This window comes from Alnus glutinosa, chromosome 13 (assembly GCF_958979055.1).
Source record: "Alnus glutinosa chromosome 13, dhAlnGlut1.1, whole genome shotgun sequence".
NCBI classification, from domain to species: Eukaryota; Viridiplantae; Streptophyta; class Magnoliopsida; order Fagales; family Betulaceae; genus Alnus; species Alnus glutinosa.
The window spans coordinates 8,451,439-8,470,813 of record NC_084898.1 but is presented as its reverse complement, the minus strand read 5'-3'; the positions used below and the strand labels follow the sequence as shown (position 1 = coordinate 8,470,813).

At 35.2% G+C, this 19,375-nt stretch overlaps 2 pseudogenes; both read left to right on the top strand.

Moving 5' to 3' along the window:
* Positions 1-275: 275 nt before the first annotated feature.
* LOC133853870 (probable metal-nicotianamine transporter YSL7) lies at positions 276-13,015 on the top strand (annotated as a pseudogene).
* A 3,723-nt stretch (positions 13,016-16,738) lies between these two features.
* On the top strand, positions 16,739-19,198 carry LOC133853869 (uncharacterized; annotated as a pseudogene).
* Positions 19,199-19,375: the final 177 nt, after the last annotated feature.

The window sequence follows — 19,375 nt, the reverse complement described above, 5'->3', positions numbered from 1 at the left end:
TGCTAGAAAGCCCTTTGCATGCCTAAATGGATTAACTCCCCCTTTAATGTATTAAGTATAAAACCTTGTTGATCGGGAATGATTTATTGAATGGATTCTCAAGGGAAAGGAAACACATCTTTCATCAACCTCTTAAATCAGGATTATGATGAATCCATGGAATCTCCATATCTAAGTGTTGAAATTGATGAACCAAAATATGAGATTGCAACCAATCTTAGGAAACCCAGAGGTGGCAACTTTAGCATTGAAGAAGATGTTCTACTTGTAGAATCATGGATACTAGTGTTGATCCGGTGAATGGAAATGAGCAATCAAAGAAGAAATATTGTTGGAGAATTTGGGAGAAGTACCATGAACATAAGACCTTCAATACTAGTTGGAATGAGACATCTCTACTTAATAGATTGAGAGTAATTCATAAGACCGTAAATAAGTTTTATGGATGCTTAGCTCAGGTTGAATCAGCGCATCAAAGTGGGATCACTCAGCAAGACAATTATAATTTATATTGATTATTGTGTCAACGCATCAATCCACCAATTTTTATTAAGAGTATAATTATGTTCCTATTTCTTAATTTTGTAGATTACTGGGGCAAATGAATTGTACCGGAGTTTGGTTCGCATTCCATTTACTTATGAACATTGCTGGAATTTATTGGAAAATTGTCCAAAATAGAGTACTAACAATGATAAATAAGAAAAAGATCATTCGGAAATGCATCTTCTCCTTCTACTCACGATAAATGTAGGGGAAGATAATATCTCTACTAGTAACTTTGTAGATTTGGAGAGACCTGAAGGCAGGAAGGCCGCAAAAGAGCGATTGAATAAAAAAAAGAGCAATGATAACAGTGATGATATTGTTGTGGGGTTACTAACTCAGATGAACGAAAGAGCAATGATAGCAACTGAGAGGAAACTAAAGCTTATGGAAAAAACGAGTGCTTAAGAAAGGGAGAGAAAATTCGAGTTGAGGCAGAGAAAATTCGAGTTAAGGCAGAGAGGATTCAAATTGAGCAAGCTAAGTTACGAGTAGATGAGGACAAAATCATGCTCACGGATACAAGTGGCTTGTCTGAATCCCAAAGAGAATATATTCGTATGGAAATCCTTGAAAGTTGAAGGATGAAGTAAAGTATGCTGGAACTTTTGTTTAATAGTTTTTGTTGGTGTAGAAGTTTCAATGTTGATGGTGATCTATGGATTGTTTATGTTTTAAAGGGATGGTTTCTTTTTGTTCTCTTATGTTCCTGGATCTCGTGTACTGAATCTCATTTAAATTTGGATCTTTTGTACTGAATCTCATTTACTAAATCTCAATTGCTGCAATCTAAGAATATTGGTCAGTTGGTGAATTCATTAAGTTACTGGAAAATCTATACTTGTGTTTAAGAGTATTGGTGAGTTGGTGAATATATTGAGTGGTTGTGAATTCATTAAGTTGCTGGAAATTCTGCACTTGTGTTTAAGTATTGGTGTGTTGGTGAATATATTGAGTGGTTGTGAATTCATTAAGTTGCTGGAAATTCTGCTATATTTTAATGCTCATCAGGATTACAACTTCAGAATGTTAGAGACGAAACCAATTCATGGCTGGCCATGCATTCATGACCACCATTGCTTGGTTGGTTTCCTAAAAAATTATCATCAAAGTTGAGTGTTGACAGCTACTAATCTATGGAAAAACACCTGGAATGCTTTTTTTTCTTCATTATTCTAAAGGAAATTTCAACGCTTACATTGCAAATTAAAGATTCTTCAAATATTTTTCGTCTTGTCAGTTAGCATGCACCAAGAATTACATAAAATGTCTTCCTACAGAACTATCTATAAGCTTTGCCTCTCTTCATTCGTTAGGTCAGTTAGCTTGTGTTTAAGAGTATTGGTGAGTTGGTGAATAAATTGAGTGGTTGTGAATTTATCAAGTTGCTGGGAAATCTGCACTTGTGTTTAAGAGTATTGGTGAGTTGGTGAATACATTGCTTGCATTAAAGTCTGTGTATTAAAGTCTGCACTTCAATACACAGGCGGGTGAATTCATTAACATTCAGGAGCTTTTTTTTGTTTTGTGCTACCACTTCAATACACAAATACACTTCATCTACAACACAATATCTATTAATTCTATAAGAAAAATGCTCCTAGAAGACTCTAACTCTGAGAATGAGTTGGAACTACTTTTTGCAGTTGTTTTGGCACGCAGATATTTCAAAAGAAAGGGAGGATCTAGTTCACATTGTCATGGTTCTATTCCGGGATGTATGTTCATCGATCGTGATTCTTTGTAAGGCCACCAAAGGCTTTTTCTGGATTATTTTGCTGATTCACCAGTATATCCTCCAAAAATATTTCGTTGGAGGTTTTGAATGCATCATCATCTTTTTTGTTGTATTTTGTCTAAGGTAGAAGAGTACGATCTGTACTTTGTCCAAAGAAGAAATTATGCTGGAACAATTGGTTTGTCTTCCCCTCAAAAAGTGATTGCCGCATTTAGAATGCTCGCTTATGGAGTACCAGCTGACTATATTGATGAGTATGTGCGAATTAGAGAAACCACTGCAATAGAATCTCTTCAAAGGTGTGTTAGTGCGGTGGTTTCAATTTTTTCTAATGAATACTTAAGGTCTCCAAACAGCAATGATGTTGCTAGATTGTTAGAAGTTAGCGAAAGTCGTGGTTTTCCAGGGATGTTGGGTAGCATTAATTGCATGCACTGAACATGGAAGAATTGCCCAGCTGCATGGAAAGGTATGTTTACTGGCCATTGCCATGAACCAACAATGATTTTGGAAGCAGTGGCTTCACAAGATCTATGGATATGGCATGTGTTTTTTGGGTTACCGGGTTCTCACAATGACATCAATGTTCTAGAACGGTCTTCTGTGTTTTCCCATATCACTGAAGGGCGTGCTTCTCTAGCCAATTAGGCAATCAATGGCCATAACTACACAATAGGATACTATCTTGCTAATGGTATATATCCACAGTGGTCAACTATTGTAAAGACAATTTCATATTCACAAGGAAAAAAGGCAAAACTATTTGCTGCAGCCCAAAAGTCAGCAAGAAAGGACGTGGAACATGCATTTGGAGTGCTTCAAGCATGATTCGCAATCATTCGTGAACCTGCATGTGGTTGGAGCCGTGAATCGCTCACTTACATTATGAAACTGTTCATAATAATGCATAACATAATCATTGAAGACAAACGAAATACTGACGATGTTAGTGACATTGATTATGAGCAAATCGATAAAACTCCCTATGAACAAATTTCTCACAAACATACCCTTAGATTTTTGGAGTTCATTGAAGGCATGTGAACCTTAGAGATGGTCAAACTCATTCTCAGCTACAATCTGACCTTATCGAGCACCTATGGCAATTGCATGGTCAATCTTAAGAATTATTAGTCTTATTGTATGTTTATAGTTGCTTTGTTTTCCTTTTTGCATTGTTGTTTTTTGTTTTTTTTTTTGTTCTTAAAAAAAAAAATGTAAATGGAATTGCTTTACGTATTTGGTGCAATGTGGCTCAAAGAATGTGTGGAAATTCAATATTTTTTCTTTCATTAAGTGTTGGCAAAATAAAATAAAAAAATGAAAAATAATATTTAAATGCAAGTAGAGAGTTGAATAGTAAATTTGTTGAAGAGAATATAAGAAAAACAGTAGTTAAAGTAAAAATTTGTACTTTTTTAACAACTATTTATAACTTTCATTACTGGAGATGCTCTAAGGGTGGGGTCGAGTATATCGGTGTCGGAAACACCATTTCCGACATCCAACCGAAATTATCGGTAAAGTCAGGTAATTTCCCGACTTTTTTTCCATGGAACAATATTTTCAAAAAATTCAGATAATTAAAAAATTTTGAATAAATCGGTAATTGTTGATCGGGTAAATCGATAATTGCATAGAAAATAAATAGGTAAAAAGAAGGAATGAAATCATTATATGGAATCTAAGGGAGCAAAAAACGACCACTTTCCAAGAAATTAAAATCACATGAAAGATTCTAAAGCGCATCAAAGATCTAATAAGAAAGTAACCAAATTCAACAACACAGACAAGAGAATGAAGAGAGAGAGAGAGAGAGAGAGAGAGAGAGGAAGGAACCTTAGAATTGCAGGAGGGGATACATATTGATGTCAGAAGTGAGATAAAAAGAAGAAAAAAAAAATCCCAAAATCCAGAGACGTAGAAAAGCAAACCCCAAAGAAAGAGAGTGGATGAGTGAATAATTACTAAAAACTCGGCCACCCAACCACCTTGACCTGACCAGATGACCTTCACCATGCCCTAACTCCACAGACCACAGTGACTAAGGCGAGGGAGAGAGATAGAAAGAGAGAGAGAGAGAGAGAGAGAGAGAGAGAGAGAGAGAGACGGGCAGCTAGTGGGCTGGGTGTGGCCCGTAGGCGACTGAGCAAGGGAAAAAGCAAATAGGCGTGAGGCATGAGCGGCGGGGAGGGAGTGATCTAGGGTTAGGTTAATCGTCATCATGTGTGTGTGTGGACCTTCAACAGCAAATGATGAGGTTTGGGGAAAAAAAATCGAATGTATAGAGTACCCAAATTACGTCTTTTTGGTACTCAGGTCAGGTCGGTAACCCACGAAAAACAACTTCTTACCGATTACCGACCAACAACAATTTCGAAAATTATTTTTATTCCGATTTTCGAACTTTAAATTTTACGGTAGGCGGTTGAAGCCGGTTCAGTTGCGGTCGACAGGTTTTCGGTAGTCGATAATCAAATAATTTGCACACCCCTAGGATCTGGCCTCTCCACTTTTCTCTCTCTCTCTCTCTCTCTCTCTCTCTCTCTCTTAGCATGAACCTTGAATAGGGGATGGGAGGTTTCTGTTTTTTTGGCTTTGTTCGTAGGGCCTTCTTAAACGGCGTCAAAAAGAAAATTAACAAAACGTCTACTTCAACAATATTTGGTAAAACAAATGACAACATTTAAGTTAGTTTAAGTTTAGTTAAATCTGGGCTCTTAAATTGTTTAACAGCAAAAAACTACAGCACATAAGCCGGATCCACTCGAACAGGGATTGGGATCCTCTACAATTTCAAAAAAAAATTAGATACTCAAATTATATGAATTTAGGCCTTTTTTACATCAAACAACATGAAAAATGCTACATATTAAAGATATGACATGTTATCAAGGCAACCAAAAAAAAAATTCATTCGAAAAGGCTTTTTCTTCACTTTTAAAGAGACGCTTCTTATTTACTAAACCAAAACACAACTTTTTGCTCAAAGCTATTCTACGACATAAAGTGTAAGAACTTGATAAAAATATACTCAATTTTCATTGTTAACATGTTACATTTTTATTATGTAGCATTTTTCATGTCGTTCGATGTATGAAATTGCTTAAATTCACATAATTTGAAAACCTACAGTTTTAAAGAAATTGTATGGGATCTTGATCCCTCGAACAACAGCGAGAAGAGTAATGCTACGGAGCAACAAAGTTCCCGTAAAGCATCCGTAATTGATGAGCTGCGTGGTAAAAAGAGGGCCAAATTTCTTAGAAATGAAAGGCTCGATCACCACAGAAGTAATGTCAAGGATTTTTTTTTTTTTTTTTTATTTTTTAAGTTGACATGACTTTCAAAAATACTATTGAATCAAAATTCAATAGTAATCCATCTTAAATCTAGTAATAATTTTAAGAGTTACATCAATTTAAGAATATAAGATGAGAATAAAAGAATGGTCTCCAACATTATTCCTATCACGGATTATTCTTATAAATGCACAAAGAGAAAAGGGGGCCAAAGTTCAATTTTTTTATATTCAATGTCCTGCAAAAAATTGAATGAAACTACCTTAGCTTTGGCAGAAATCCAAGATTATGTAATAACTGATAGTGTATTATCATATTATTCAATAGTTAATTTTTTTTATTAAATAGTAATAATCTCTTTAAGGCTTTAATCCTATCTTCAATCTTAGAAACTCGTAAAAACTCATTATCAATTTTTATAATTCCTACCATGTGAACAATAAATCTATTAATTAGGTGAAAACTCCCTAATATATATGACTAAATATATGAACTAATATAAAAACTCATTATCAATTTTTCCTTTTAGGTCTTTTTGGATAAAATACAAATAAACTAAAATGAAATGATACTAAAATAAAAAAAATAAAAAATAAAAAATAAAAAATGTACAAGAACAGAGCCCAAAAAATTCAATGGACTTTCAAGAGTCCTCACAATCTTGAAAAGAACGACATTAAGGATTGCTCAAAACAAATGTGGGTGTGTACAAACAAGGTGCCCCACTGTAGTATGTGTATATTTTAAATAATTTAAATGAAGATGAAAGAGGATGTTTGTACTTTGTAGTGTGTCGCTGGATGATTTTTGGGACCTAAGAAGAGAGCACATATTTGCTTTAAGAACAAAAAAATGCCCCAAACAAAATGAGGTCCCTCAGCGCATGTCAAAGGGCCGGTAAAATAGGGGTCTACCTAGGCTACTATCAATAAACAAACCATTAGAATACTACTGATGCACAAGGCCGCTGGACGAACGCAATCCCACATAATAGCATTAACGAAAGCTTAAAGGATTGATTTTGCATGATAAAAAGGCTGTTAAATGGCCATGATCCCGCCAAACGATGCAAGCGGAGATCTACTACCCAATCAAAGTGTAATTTTTGAGAGCCCATGGTATAGGTAATCTATTACGACTACAAATCTACAAATTATGCTCACAAAACACTATTGTCGATAATTTATGACTCATATTGCATTGTGGTATTAACCAGTATATGGTTATGTACCCCATATTATATTAGGCAATTGGTCAATATATGGTCATGTACCTTGTATTGGATTGAGATATGATCTTTTGCCACTCCAAGACACAATTCTTGACCACTTTGTCCATGTGGCAAGGTGGTCCCCTAACTAGCTTTAGGGTCTTTTTTCTTAAAAAAAAATAAAAGTTACCGCATGGGCAAAAGTAATCAAAAGTTGTGTCTTGGGATGGCAATGTATCATATATCTCTATCAGATTATAATGGGCAATTGGCCAGTATATGACCATATACACAAAAACACATCTTGCTAGGTAACTGATCAAAGCAGAACAGACAGCCAGAACAAGACCATGAGTTTCGATTTCACGTTATCAAATGATCAGCTGCCCAATAATACAAAACAATGGAGATCATCAGTCCCTTAATGACCTAAGAGATTCAACGAACCAATCTTGGTGTCCAAAATCAACCATGCAATTACAATTGCCATGCTAAGCTAACGATTATGTCCATGATCCATCAATAAAGCAGGTGACATGAGGAGAACAATACATCGTAACTAGGCTCCATACTAGGCAGTCCAATTAAACCTAGGAGGCTTAGTACCACCTCTCCCCACCATTAAGAATAAATAAATAAAAAGCCCAAGCATAGCGGCTAATCAAGGTAGCCGCCTCCTAACAACCGAGAAGGCCCAATATCAGCCAAACATTGTGACTGCCCATTTTTTTTATACAAACAGATCATCACAGTGGCATGACGTTTAGCCATGAACCAACATAACATAAATACATCTCATAACATGTACCTAACACATCAGAGATAATACACATAGCAGAGGAAATTGTTTTCATTAACTAAAAAGAGTAATTACAACATCACAGCCATTTGACTATCTATGTATTAAAGCTTCTCATTGTATTAATTACATAACAAAAGAATAGCTATACAAAAGAGTGTCACATGCGACACATGCCATATATATCAAGTCTCTACAGAAGATGGACATCCACGAGCTCAACACCTACAACCATCGCGAAATGCTTCAATGTGTAATTTTTCTGAAAACAAAAACCACATAAAAGAGCATATAAATTGAATATGAGTTGGTTGAAAATTTGATTTTAATGACATGATTAAAGCATTCACTATATTTTTGAATCATGACAAATCAAATAAAATAAGCACTTGATATAAAGAGAGATGAGACGTTAAGGTAGCTAGTGAAGAGAGAGGAAAGGATGAAGTTGATGATCATGAATTAGCTAGTGAAGAGAAAGGAGATGTTGAAGTAGATGATCATAAAGTATCTAGTGAAGAGAGAGAAGACATTGAAGTAGCTAGTGAAGAAAGACGAGACGTTGAAGTTGATGATAATGAAGTAGCTATTGAAGAGAGAGGAGACATTGAGATAGCTAGTGAAGAGAGAGGAGACGTTGAAGTAGCTAGTACTGAAGAGAAAGGAGATCTGGTTGATTTTGATGATAATGAAGTAGCTGGCGAAATGTGAGAAGATCAGGTTGTTGATGAAGTAGCAGCCAGCGAAGTGAGAGGAGATCAGGTTGTTGATGAAGTAACAGCTAGTGAAGTGAGAGAAGATTAGGTTGGCAAGGATGGTAATGAAGCAGAGAGCAACTCTAGTGAAGACATCGTTGTAGAAATAAACGATGGAGACGTCGTGAGATAGTAGAAGTAGAAGAAGGAGACGTTGATGAAGTTGGTGATCAAATAATAGAAATAAACGAGGGAGACATTAATGATGTAGGAGGGAGAAACTCTAGGGAAGAGAGCGAGGTTGATGATGAAGTCACGTTGGAGAGCCTGTTTAAGGATACAGAGGTACTGCCATGGAAGAAGCAGATAACCATAAGGTCTTTGGTGACTAGCTTTGTTTTGAGCATTTTATTTAATTTCGTTGTGTGCAAGCTTAGCCTAACTCTTGAGCTGCTACCCTCAATGTCCATAAACATTTTGGGAGCTTTGTTGGGATTTAATGTTATAAAGGGCTATACAACACAACTACTGGATAGGTATAGTTTGTTGAAGCAACCTTTCACTAGGCAAAAGAACACTATCATCCAAACATGTCTTGTTGTGTCATCTAGAGTAGCATTTAACAATATGTTTTTCAATTTTTTATTTTTTTTTAATTTCATGCATGCAAGTTCTTTACATGTTGACTTTAAATCGTAATCTTATTGATTGTATAATAACTCATGATATGGAATTAGAAATGAATCTTAATTAATTATGATGGTTTTTATTATATTTCTGGTTGTGTAAGAACACTTTTTTCTCGATTCGCTTTTGCCAATTGTATGATTTGAGATTAATTTTATGGAAAAATGTGCATGGTTCAATTCATAGATGGATGTTGGTAGGTGAAGTGAAGAGAAAATGTGGTTAGTTTAGGAGCTATTTTTAGAAGGCCCCAAGCCACCCTCTGTCTTTCTCCTTCTCCCTCTTAGCGACACGTGAGGGCTCTTATTTTTAAGCTCAGAAGTGTAAGGGGCTCTCTTCTTCATTTTGCTACTTGTTTGGTCGACTCGTTGCATGGGCGTCTCGTGTTGTTGCTTGTAATGGCTGTTGCAATGGTAGGAAGGTGCAGCAGCTCTGTGAGGTTGTTACATGAGCAGCACAACATGCCTAGAAAGGAAAGAATATTACATGAGCAACACCACAAGCTTACAAAGGAAGGATACGTGCTCATAAAGCAAGAATCCTACTAGGAGAATAAAGCAGAATTTTAGGAGAGAAATAAGGGACTTGTTTCCCATTAGAATTAGGATTAATATTACGTATTTATATTGATCTCTTATGTACTCATCTCTATATAAGCCTAAAGAGTGATCAATAAAAATATCATAAGTTTATTATTCAACTCTAGAAGTTGATTGGGAGGTAAGGTGCCTTGAATACCCAATTATCTGTCACCATAGGTAAACTTAGGAAGCTATATTCTACGGCTTTGTCTATGTCCAAACCCCAAACACATTCTCAAGCACAAGCCCACAATAAAGGTCGAAGTAGAGTATTAGTAGGATTTATGGGAGATGGGCTCTGATTACAGTGGGTCTTCTGGCGGAGGTTAGCAAACAACTCGGAAGCCTAGGTGGGTGACAAAGCTCCAATTCCAATATTGTACGAGACACCCAGTTGTGCAGTACTACTTGGAAAGGACAAAGAATTCACCGGTTGAAAGAAGACAAAGAAGACAGTTAGGGGTACAAAGGTGGGAAGAATTCATTCCCCAGCAGCATGGAGACCTGGAGGACGATTAGAAACAAAGTTGTACCCAGTACCAACGTCAGGTTGCTGCGCACGTTTCTGGATGATGTAGGAAGGTAACACTCTTTTGGGTTAACTTTCTAGAGATCGTTCCTAACAGAGTCGGGTCAGGGGTGATGATAGGATGGGCTCAGAAAGTACCAAGTTTTAACAAGCCTTATGGAGAGCGTCTCTTCAAGGAGCATTGGACCTTCTTTCTACATCTTATATGTGGGCTTGGTGGGTCTTTTTCACAACTAACAAATTGAGCCCATAGATATGCTTAAGCCCATTTACAAAACAGAATATATTCACAGACTTTTTCAATACAAAACTTAAAACAAAGGCCTTTTGGAGACGACAGGGAGGTAGCGTCTCTTCAATGGGGCTTTGGTCTGAGATTGAGTTTAAAAAGAAAAAGTTTATATATTGAAAGACCTGACCTGATTGGAATAATATGGTCGAAATCCTAGTTGGTGTGGTAGGACAATTTTGGTTAGCTAGGGTGATGTTATTGTTTTCTTTGTTGCATATTGAACATATCTTTGGAATTTTATGAACCAAGTCTTGAGTTTTTTTGGATTATTATAACTTTTTGATAGCTTCAAATCTAACTGTATAAATCTTCTTTTTCTTTCTTTTTTGATGAATAAAACTATGTAAATCTTTTGTAAATGTATAAATATTTGTCATATAATTATTAGGTGGCACTACAAGCAATCTGCTAGGGATGGCTCCTATTGTAGCAAGCCAAGGAGATGAAGCGACCACACCAATCAACGTGAAGCTACTCTCTCTTGGTTGGATGATTGGTTTCCTTTTTCTTGTGAGCTTCGTTGGCTTATTCTCTGTTGTGTCACTAAGAAATGTTATTGCTGTTAACATAATATCTAATTAATCTAAGATAAATTAAAATCATTATCATTGCTTAACTAGTCTTATCTTCTCAAAATGAATATATGTCTTGCAAATGATGATCTTAAAGTACAAATTAACCTACCCCAGTGGGACTCTCACTGCACACATCATCAACCATTTTCACACACCCAGAGGAGCCAAGCTGGCAAAGTACTGAAAATTCACATAATATTTCCATTATTGTAATCTTTAATTTGTACGTATTAGCTTACCTCCTTGCTCGTCAAATGCCTTCATCTTCATGAATACAGAAAATGAGTTGATGCGGCTGCTAGAGTTTTCATCTTTAGCTTCGTAATTACCTTTTTCCAGTGGTTTTTCACTGGTGGCGATGGATGTGGCATTTTGAACGCCCCTACCATTGGTTTCCAAGCCTATGAACATAGGTAAAGTTTTTTCCAATTACTTAAAAAGACCTTGGTCATTGTGTGCCATGTCAAATAAATGTTGTTAGCGCACTAACTTTGTTTGTAAGTTAGAAAGATCGTTATCTTAAATCTTAACTCTCTCGCAAGTTCTACTTTGATTTCTCCTCACCATGTATTGGTGCTAGAATGATTTATCTTTACATGGTAAATATATATTTGCTGGTTGGAGCCTTAATCTCGTGGGCAATTATGTGGCCATTGATTGAGCACAAGAAAGGTGACTAGTACAGCGCTAAACTATTTGCAAACGATCTCCACGGCATTCAAGGATATAGGGTGCTCTCTCACACTACTGTTTTTTTTTTTTTTTTTTAATGAAACAGTACTCTTATATTATAAGTTGTCATTTCTCTCTCCTGTTCATCTTGATAGGTTTTTATTGCTATTGCCATGATGTTGGGTGACGGTCTTTTCCTCATTGTCTTTATGCTAATCAAAACTGAAAGGAGTCTTGCAGCACATAAAAAACAATCATCTTTAGATATTCCTGAGATTGTTGTAAACTACGATGAGCAACGATGGACAAAGTTTTTCTTAAAAAACCAAATTCTCATTTGGATAGTTTTGCTTGGTTATTTTCTCCTCACACTCATGTCCACTATTTCAATCCCCTTCATCTTTCCCCAACTAAAATGGTATACCATGTAATGGTGGCTTATTGCATTGCACCAATTTTGGGTTTATGCAATGCCTATGTGTGTGGTCTTAGCGATTGGTCTCTTGCCTCCAATTATGGCAAAATTGATATCCTAATATTCAGTTATTGGATTGGCCTTGAAAATGGAGGATTTATTGCCGGTCTTGCTTCTTGTGGTGTCATGATGAGCATTTTTTCTACGGCTTCTGATACCATGAAGGACTTTAAAACTGGATATTTAACTTTGAAATCTCCTCGGTCTATGTTTGTTGGTCAAACTGTTGGTACAACAATGTATTGTGTCATGTCGCCTTTAATATTTTAATTGTTTTACAAAATGTACTATGTTGGCAACCCGAATAGATCCTATCTTGCGCCTAACGCCTTCCTATACCGTGGGATTGCACTTCTTGGAGTTGAGGGTATCAATTCCCCTCCCAAAAATTGCCTCAAACTTGCTTTAAGATTTTTCTGTGCTGCTATCATCATAAATATGCTCAAGGAGCATCTAAAGTCTTATGAAACAAAGCATGGGATCTATAGATTTGTTCCAAGCGTAATGTGCTTCGCCATTCCGTTTTATCTTGATGGATTTTTTGCGGTTGACAGCTTGATTCTTATCGTATGGAGGATGAAGAACAAGCAATTAGCTGATGATTTAGTATCTACCATGGAATCCGGCCTTATATACGATGATTCTTTGTGGGGAATTCCGGTGATTATACTCTCCTTTGCCCATGTTAAAACTCCTTATTGTGACAAGTATTTTCATGTTTCTATGAATCACAAGATGTAAGAATTTTGAGAGAAGATTAACGTTTTTTTTTTTTTTTTTTGATGGAATTAGCGTATTGTCTCTTAAGTACTTACCTGTGGCCATTTCTAGCTATGTTGGTCGAATGGCTTCCTGTCTATTTAAAGATGATCTATTTCAACTCTCTTAAATTCAGAATTTCTTCCTGTATGTTTTGGAATCTTGTATATATGAAAACATAAACCCATTTATCCTCTTCAATAAGCCCAAACTCTGGGTCATTATACGTCGCGACCCTAATTGGAATTCCGGCTAAGAGGATGATTACGAAAAGAGTCATCTGAAAAGTTTACAGGGGATCGAAAGGGGTAAGTAACAGAACATAACAATAGCAGTATAACCATTAAAATTGGATAGAACTCAAACCTTACAGATAAAGAATTTATTAGATCAAATAAAGAAGAATATAATTATTATTCCTTTAGCATGTATGTTTTAATCCCTTTGACCTAACTTTGTTTTTAACCATGAGCGGCGCATGTTTGGCTTGTCCCAAAGGACCCATATAGGCTCATCCTGTCATTACAAGGGAGAGCTTTACCGGGATGGGGGTTTCCCTATCCCATTATGACTATCTTCTATGAAGAAGCAAGGACTCTAAACTAGTTTACAATTGAAAAACTAAGTGAATAGATTACATAAACCAAAGAAACTTGTTTAAAAGAACAATATAGTACTTTATTAGAAAATATCAAAAAAGGGGCAGTATAGGACTCTCATTAGTTAAGTTGGGTAGAATCATTGTAGTAACAATGTAACTCTCCATTTTAAAGAAGATTATAGGTCTAGATACACAACTTTACACCAACAATTACAATCTAAAACAACAAGTAATTTAGAGGGAAAAAGATGGAGTCCACACAACATGCTAGAATATCTCTTTATAAACAACGGAACCATTCACAAAGATAATAATCCCCAATATTCAAAAATTGCAAACTATTTAAGAATGTGTTAGGTAAATAATCTAAGCACTTTCTCTATAGATGATAGATGAATACAACATGTAAATGCATTAGTCTATAGCTTAGCCTCATTTATACTCATTAAAAAAATAACACATGGATTTGATCTGTATAAAATCGTAATAAGCACAAAGTTTTAAGAAAAATCTCCTGCCAACAAGATCATGACTATAATATTCACCCAAAACAAAACACCAACAGGCCATCACTAAAAAATATATTAAGAACACTCGCCATTCAGCCATCCTAAAATAGCCCCAAAAACCACTCTAATGTCGGCTAGCCAATACACAACATCAAAAACAACCCAACCAATATACTTCAATCAAAATCACAACAAAAGAATCTGTCAACAACAAAAATCCACCAAGTAAAATACCCCCAAATTTGACCACAACATAGAACCTGAATTATTATCAACAACTCATCTCCAACAATCTACAAACACCCACGATCAAGACCTCACAATAGCCATGAATCAACACAAAACACCCAAAAACACTCACTGGTTTCGGTCACCCAAGAACCCTTTGATCATCCACAACAACCCAAAGAAGTAAGGACACAACAAACCCTCAAGAATTAAGCTCAAGCTTAGGAGTTTAAAATAAGAATAAAGACTAATGTTTAAACACACTATAAATGCAGTGATAAACCAGAGTTAAAGAGTTTCACCCAGTAGTATAAGCAGAGACAATAAGTATAAAACTTACTGAGCTTGAACTACAAATATTTTGTAAATGCATATTTGTGATAATGAGTCAAGATGTTTTATAATTGTGCTTGACATGTTTTAAATAGAACGTATAGATCAGGTAGAACGTCATCTACCATAAAGTTAGGGTTTTTAATGAAAAAGTTTACTCCTTTTTCATTCCTACCCTATTTTCAACATACACACACATACTCACAGGGGCGGAGGCACGTTGGAGGGTGGGGGGGCCATGGCCCCCCCAAAAAAAAAAATTGACTTCTAAATTTATTTATTTTTTTTTATTAATGCACTAATGGCCCCTGCAAAAAATGAATTCAACCCCCCCTAATTTTTTTTTTCTTAAAAAAAAAAAAAAAAAATTATCTCAAGCCGGTAGTTCTGGCTTATTAAAAATAATGTCTGATTAAAAATAATGTCTTAAAAATAATGTCTGATTATTATTATCATAATAATAATAATTAAAAAAAAAAAAAAAAAACCAACAGCAGCAACAGACCATACCAAAAACAAGGAAAAAAAAAAAAAAAAAAAAAAAAAAAAAAAAAAAAACCACAGCTACGCAGCAGATAGGTCCTAGGGAAAAAAAATAATCAGACATGAGACAGCAATCAACCTCTCCACACGGCAAATGTGTAATCACTGAAATGTCAATCAAAAAAAAATTCACACTGCACAAGAGAAAAGGGGGCAAACCAAATTGCTCTTCAATTTCTAACTTCCTCAAATTTTTCTCACCAACTCTCTGTCAAAAGTATCACCCAAACCCCAAAAAAAGGAAAAAAAAAAGTTGTGGTGCAGTCCTAAAAATACCGAGGCTTAGAGGGGAGAGAACTGAGATCTGAGACTGAGAGCCTGCGCCCCACCACCACCAGCGTCCAGCGCGCGGTCCAGGGCCTCCAAGTTGTCCATCTAGCCTCGAGACACTGTCTTCTATCACTGTGAAACACTGAGACGTCACAAACGTGAGTTATCTGCTCTAGCCTCTAGTATTTATGCCATTTTTTTTCTATGCTGTGTTTGAGAGAGGCGTGAGATGAGAAAATATTGTGTTTGACAGTTTTAGAGTCTGAGACTTTGAGGGAGGCGTTAGGCGTAGGAAAGAAATGAAAGTGAGGAAATGACTCAAATGAGGAATAATGATTTGTCTTTTGTGGAAGCCAGAAGGATCCAGAAGGATAGAGTTTAAAAAAAACCACTTGAGTCTTTGACCGAATGATTTCAAATTTTCAATGCTCTGATGAGTCATGCGTGGCCGTGGGACTATCAAACCAATGAAACCATTAAGGCATTAAGTCATTAACCATGGTGGGACCGTGACTGTGAGGATTGGGGAGAAATCAGACATGGAGAGATTTTTTCAAAAAGCCCAATAATTTTTTTTCAAAAATGACCAATAGCTTTGTTAGACACTTTTTTTTTTTTTGTTTTTTTTTTGAACTTTGTTAGACACTTAGACGTTCTGGAAGGTCTGATTTTATATATGAGATTTTTTTTTTTTTTTATTTCTTTAGGAATCAAATGATTAAAATTTCAAATATGATTATGTATTTATGTGATTAATGTAAAAAAAATAATCAATAAATCAAATATGGTTTGTTAATATTTATCTTTGAATGATAAAAAATATATATATTTGTTTTTATTATTTAATTTGTTTTTTTTTTTCAATATTTAGCCTAGATAGAATTCTTAAGAAGCTTACAAAATAAATACACAAAAAAAAAAAGAAAATTACGTATGCCATTTTCTTTTTTTCTTTTTTATTGTGTTCCATAATTAATTTTCTAATTTATTTATTTTTATTATTATTGGTTTGCAGCATTCAGCTAGCACATTATTGTCTTTGATTTGTTTTTAAGAAACTCCTTAAGCTCAAGATAACATTGCTTCACTGAAAGGTACTCATTTTTCTTGGACCCTATTAATTGTGCTTAGTTTATTTGACAAGTAGTTTATATTTTTTTTGTATTTGTTATTTTGGCTAAATTAAGATTTTTAATAGTTACTTTGATTATTGATTTTTTTTTCCTTATAATTTGATGGGTTTTTTGATTTAGTTAATTTTTTGTTGCTTTTTTGGTTGTTAATGCTAATAAGAACTATTATAAGTAAAAAAAATTCTAATAAAAATCTTATATTTCTAGGTACTTTTTGGTTGATTTATTAATCTATAAATTTTTCTTACAGCTTAGAAAAATATGAGCAGACCAAAAACAATCGATTCATTCTTTAAGAAAAAATGTGCGAGTCATTCAGAGGTTAATAGTGATACACCTTTAAATAGACCGTTAGCAACGGATCTTAATGCTTCAGTGACTAATGAACGGCCTTCCAAATGTCCAAGAATCCTTCCTGAAGAAATTGATGCCACCTCTCTGCAACGTGATCCAGGAAAACGTCCGCAAATATGGGAATTTCCTGTAAACTTACAAGATGAAATGCGACGTGCTTATCTTAGAGCTGGCCCATGTCAACCTATTCTTAAACCTACAGAATATCCAGTTTCAGGACCGGAGAATCATCGTCGTCGATTTCAAGCTTCTTGGTTTCAGACATACTCAACTTGGTTGGAATATTCGGAATCAAAGGATGCTATCTTTTGTCATCCATGTTACATTTTTGCTAAGAAATCAACAGGCCGTCCAGGATCAGATGCATTTACAGTGAAAGGTTTTAAGAATTGGAAAAAGGTGAACGATGGAATGCATTGTCCTTTAATGGGGCATGTGGGGACAGATCCCAATTCACCACATAAAATTGCTGTGAAATGTTGTGAAGATCTGAAGAATTATTCACGGCATATTGGCAAGTTAATTGAAAAACAGTCATCACAAGAAATAGAGAATAATCGATTGCGGCTCAAAACCTCAATAGATAGTGTTCGATGGCTAGCATTTCAAGCATGTGCATTCAGAGGTCATGATGAAAGCTCCGACTCAAAAAATCAAGGTAACTTCATTGAGTTGATAAAGTTTTTAGCAACTTTTAATGATAAAGTTGATGGAGTTGTGTTGACAAATGCTCCACGGAATGCCAAATATACATCACCCCAAATTCAAAAAGAAATTTTGCATATCTTTGCAACTAAAGTACGAGATGTGATTCGTAAAGAAATTGGGGATGCTAAATTTTGCATTCTTGTTGATGAAGCTCGTGATGAGTCAAAAAGGGAGCAAATGGCAATCATTTTGAGATTTGTTGATAAAGATGGTTTTATTTGAGAGAGATTCTTTCATATTGTCCATGTCAAAGATACTACTGCATTAACTTTAAAAAAGAAGATATGTGATGTCCTTTCTTGTAACGACCTCAAAATTCAGAATATTCGAGGTCAGGGATATGATGGAGGTAGTAATATGCGTGGAGAATGGAATGGGCTACAAGCTTTATTTCTTAGAGAATGTCCATATGCATATTATGTGCATTGCTTTGCTCATAAGCTACAATTAGCTTTGGTTGCAGCATCTAGAGAAGCAAAATCTGTTCATCAATTCTTTGAGAATTTGAATTTTATTATCAACATTGTTGTTGGTTCTTCAAAACGCAATGATGAATTGCAATCTGCTCAAGTTGCTGAGATTGAAAGTATGATTGCTTCTAATGAAATTGAGACTGGAAGGGGGGCCAACCAAATTGGTACTTTGCAACGACCTGGAGATACTCGATGGTCTTCTCATTTTAATTCTGTTTGTAGCTTGATAAGAATGTTCCATGCTACTTGTTCAGTTCTCGACACTATCTCAAAGGATGGAACCAACTATTCTCAGCGCGGTGATGCTGAAGCGGCTTATATGGTATTAACATCATTTGAATTTATTTTGATATTACATTTGATGAAAGAGATTATGGGATTTACTAATTGTCTTTGTCAAGCTTTGCAACAAAATTCTCAAGACATTTTAAATGCCATGAAATTGGTTTCAACTACAAAATCACTTCTTCAGAATTTGAGAAATGAAAAGTGGGAGCATTTCCTTGATACTGTTAAATCATTTTGTGAAAAAAATGAAATTGATGTTCCTGATATGAATGCTCGTTACACTAGAGCTCGAGGTAGATCATGTCGCCAAAATGAAGAATCTTTCATGACAATGGAGCATCATTTTAGAATTGATGTATTTATTGCTGCAATAGACTTCCAATTGCAAGAACTGGATAATAGATTTAGTGAGCATGCAGTGGAACTTCTTCGTCTTAGTGCCGCTTTAAGCCCTCAAGATGCATACAAATCATTTAAGATCGATGATATATGCAGCTTAGTTGAGAAGTTCTATCCTCAAGATTTTACCGAGCAAGAGAAAATCATTTTGAGATTTCAATTGGATCATTATAAGCTTGATGTGCCAAAACATTCAGATTTTCAGAATATGTCCACTTTATCTGAGTTGTGCAGAGGATTAGCAATTTCAGGAAAATCAAAGATTTATAATTTGATTGACAGGTTGATTCGTCTAGTGTTGACTCTCCCTGTTTCTACCGCTACTACTGAACGAGCATTTTCTGCCATGAAACTTGTAAAAACTAGATTGCGTAGCAGAATGGAAGATGAGTTTCTAGCGGATAATTTGGTGGTTTATATCGAGAAAGAAATTGCTAAGGATTTCACTACAGAGATGATAATGGATGAGTTTTATTCCATGAAAGACCGTCGACGTTGAGCACAATTCGAAGGAGATGTGAAGTTTTTTTTTTGATTTTTTTTGTACATGTCTATAGCAAACTAGAACGCTTTTGTATTCGGATGAAAAGTTATTTTTAAATATAATTTTATAGACATGTAACTTTTGTATACAGTTATAACTTATGGTTTACTATGAAGTTAAGTTTAACTGTTT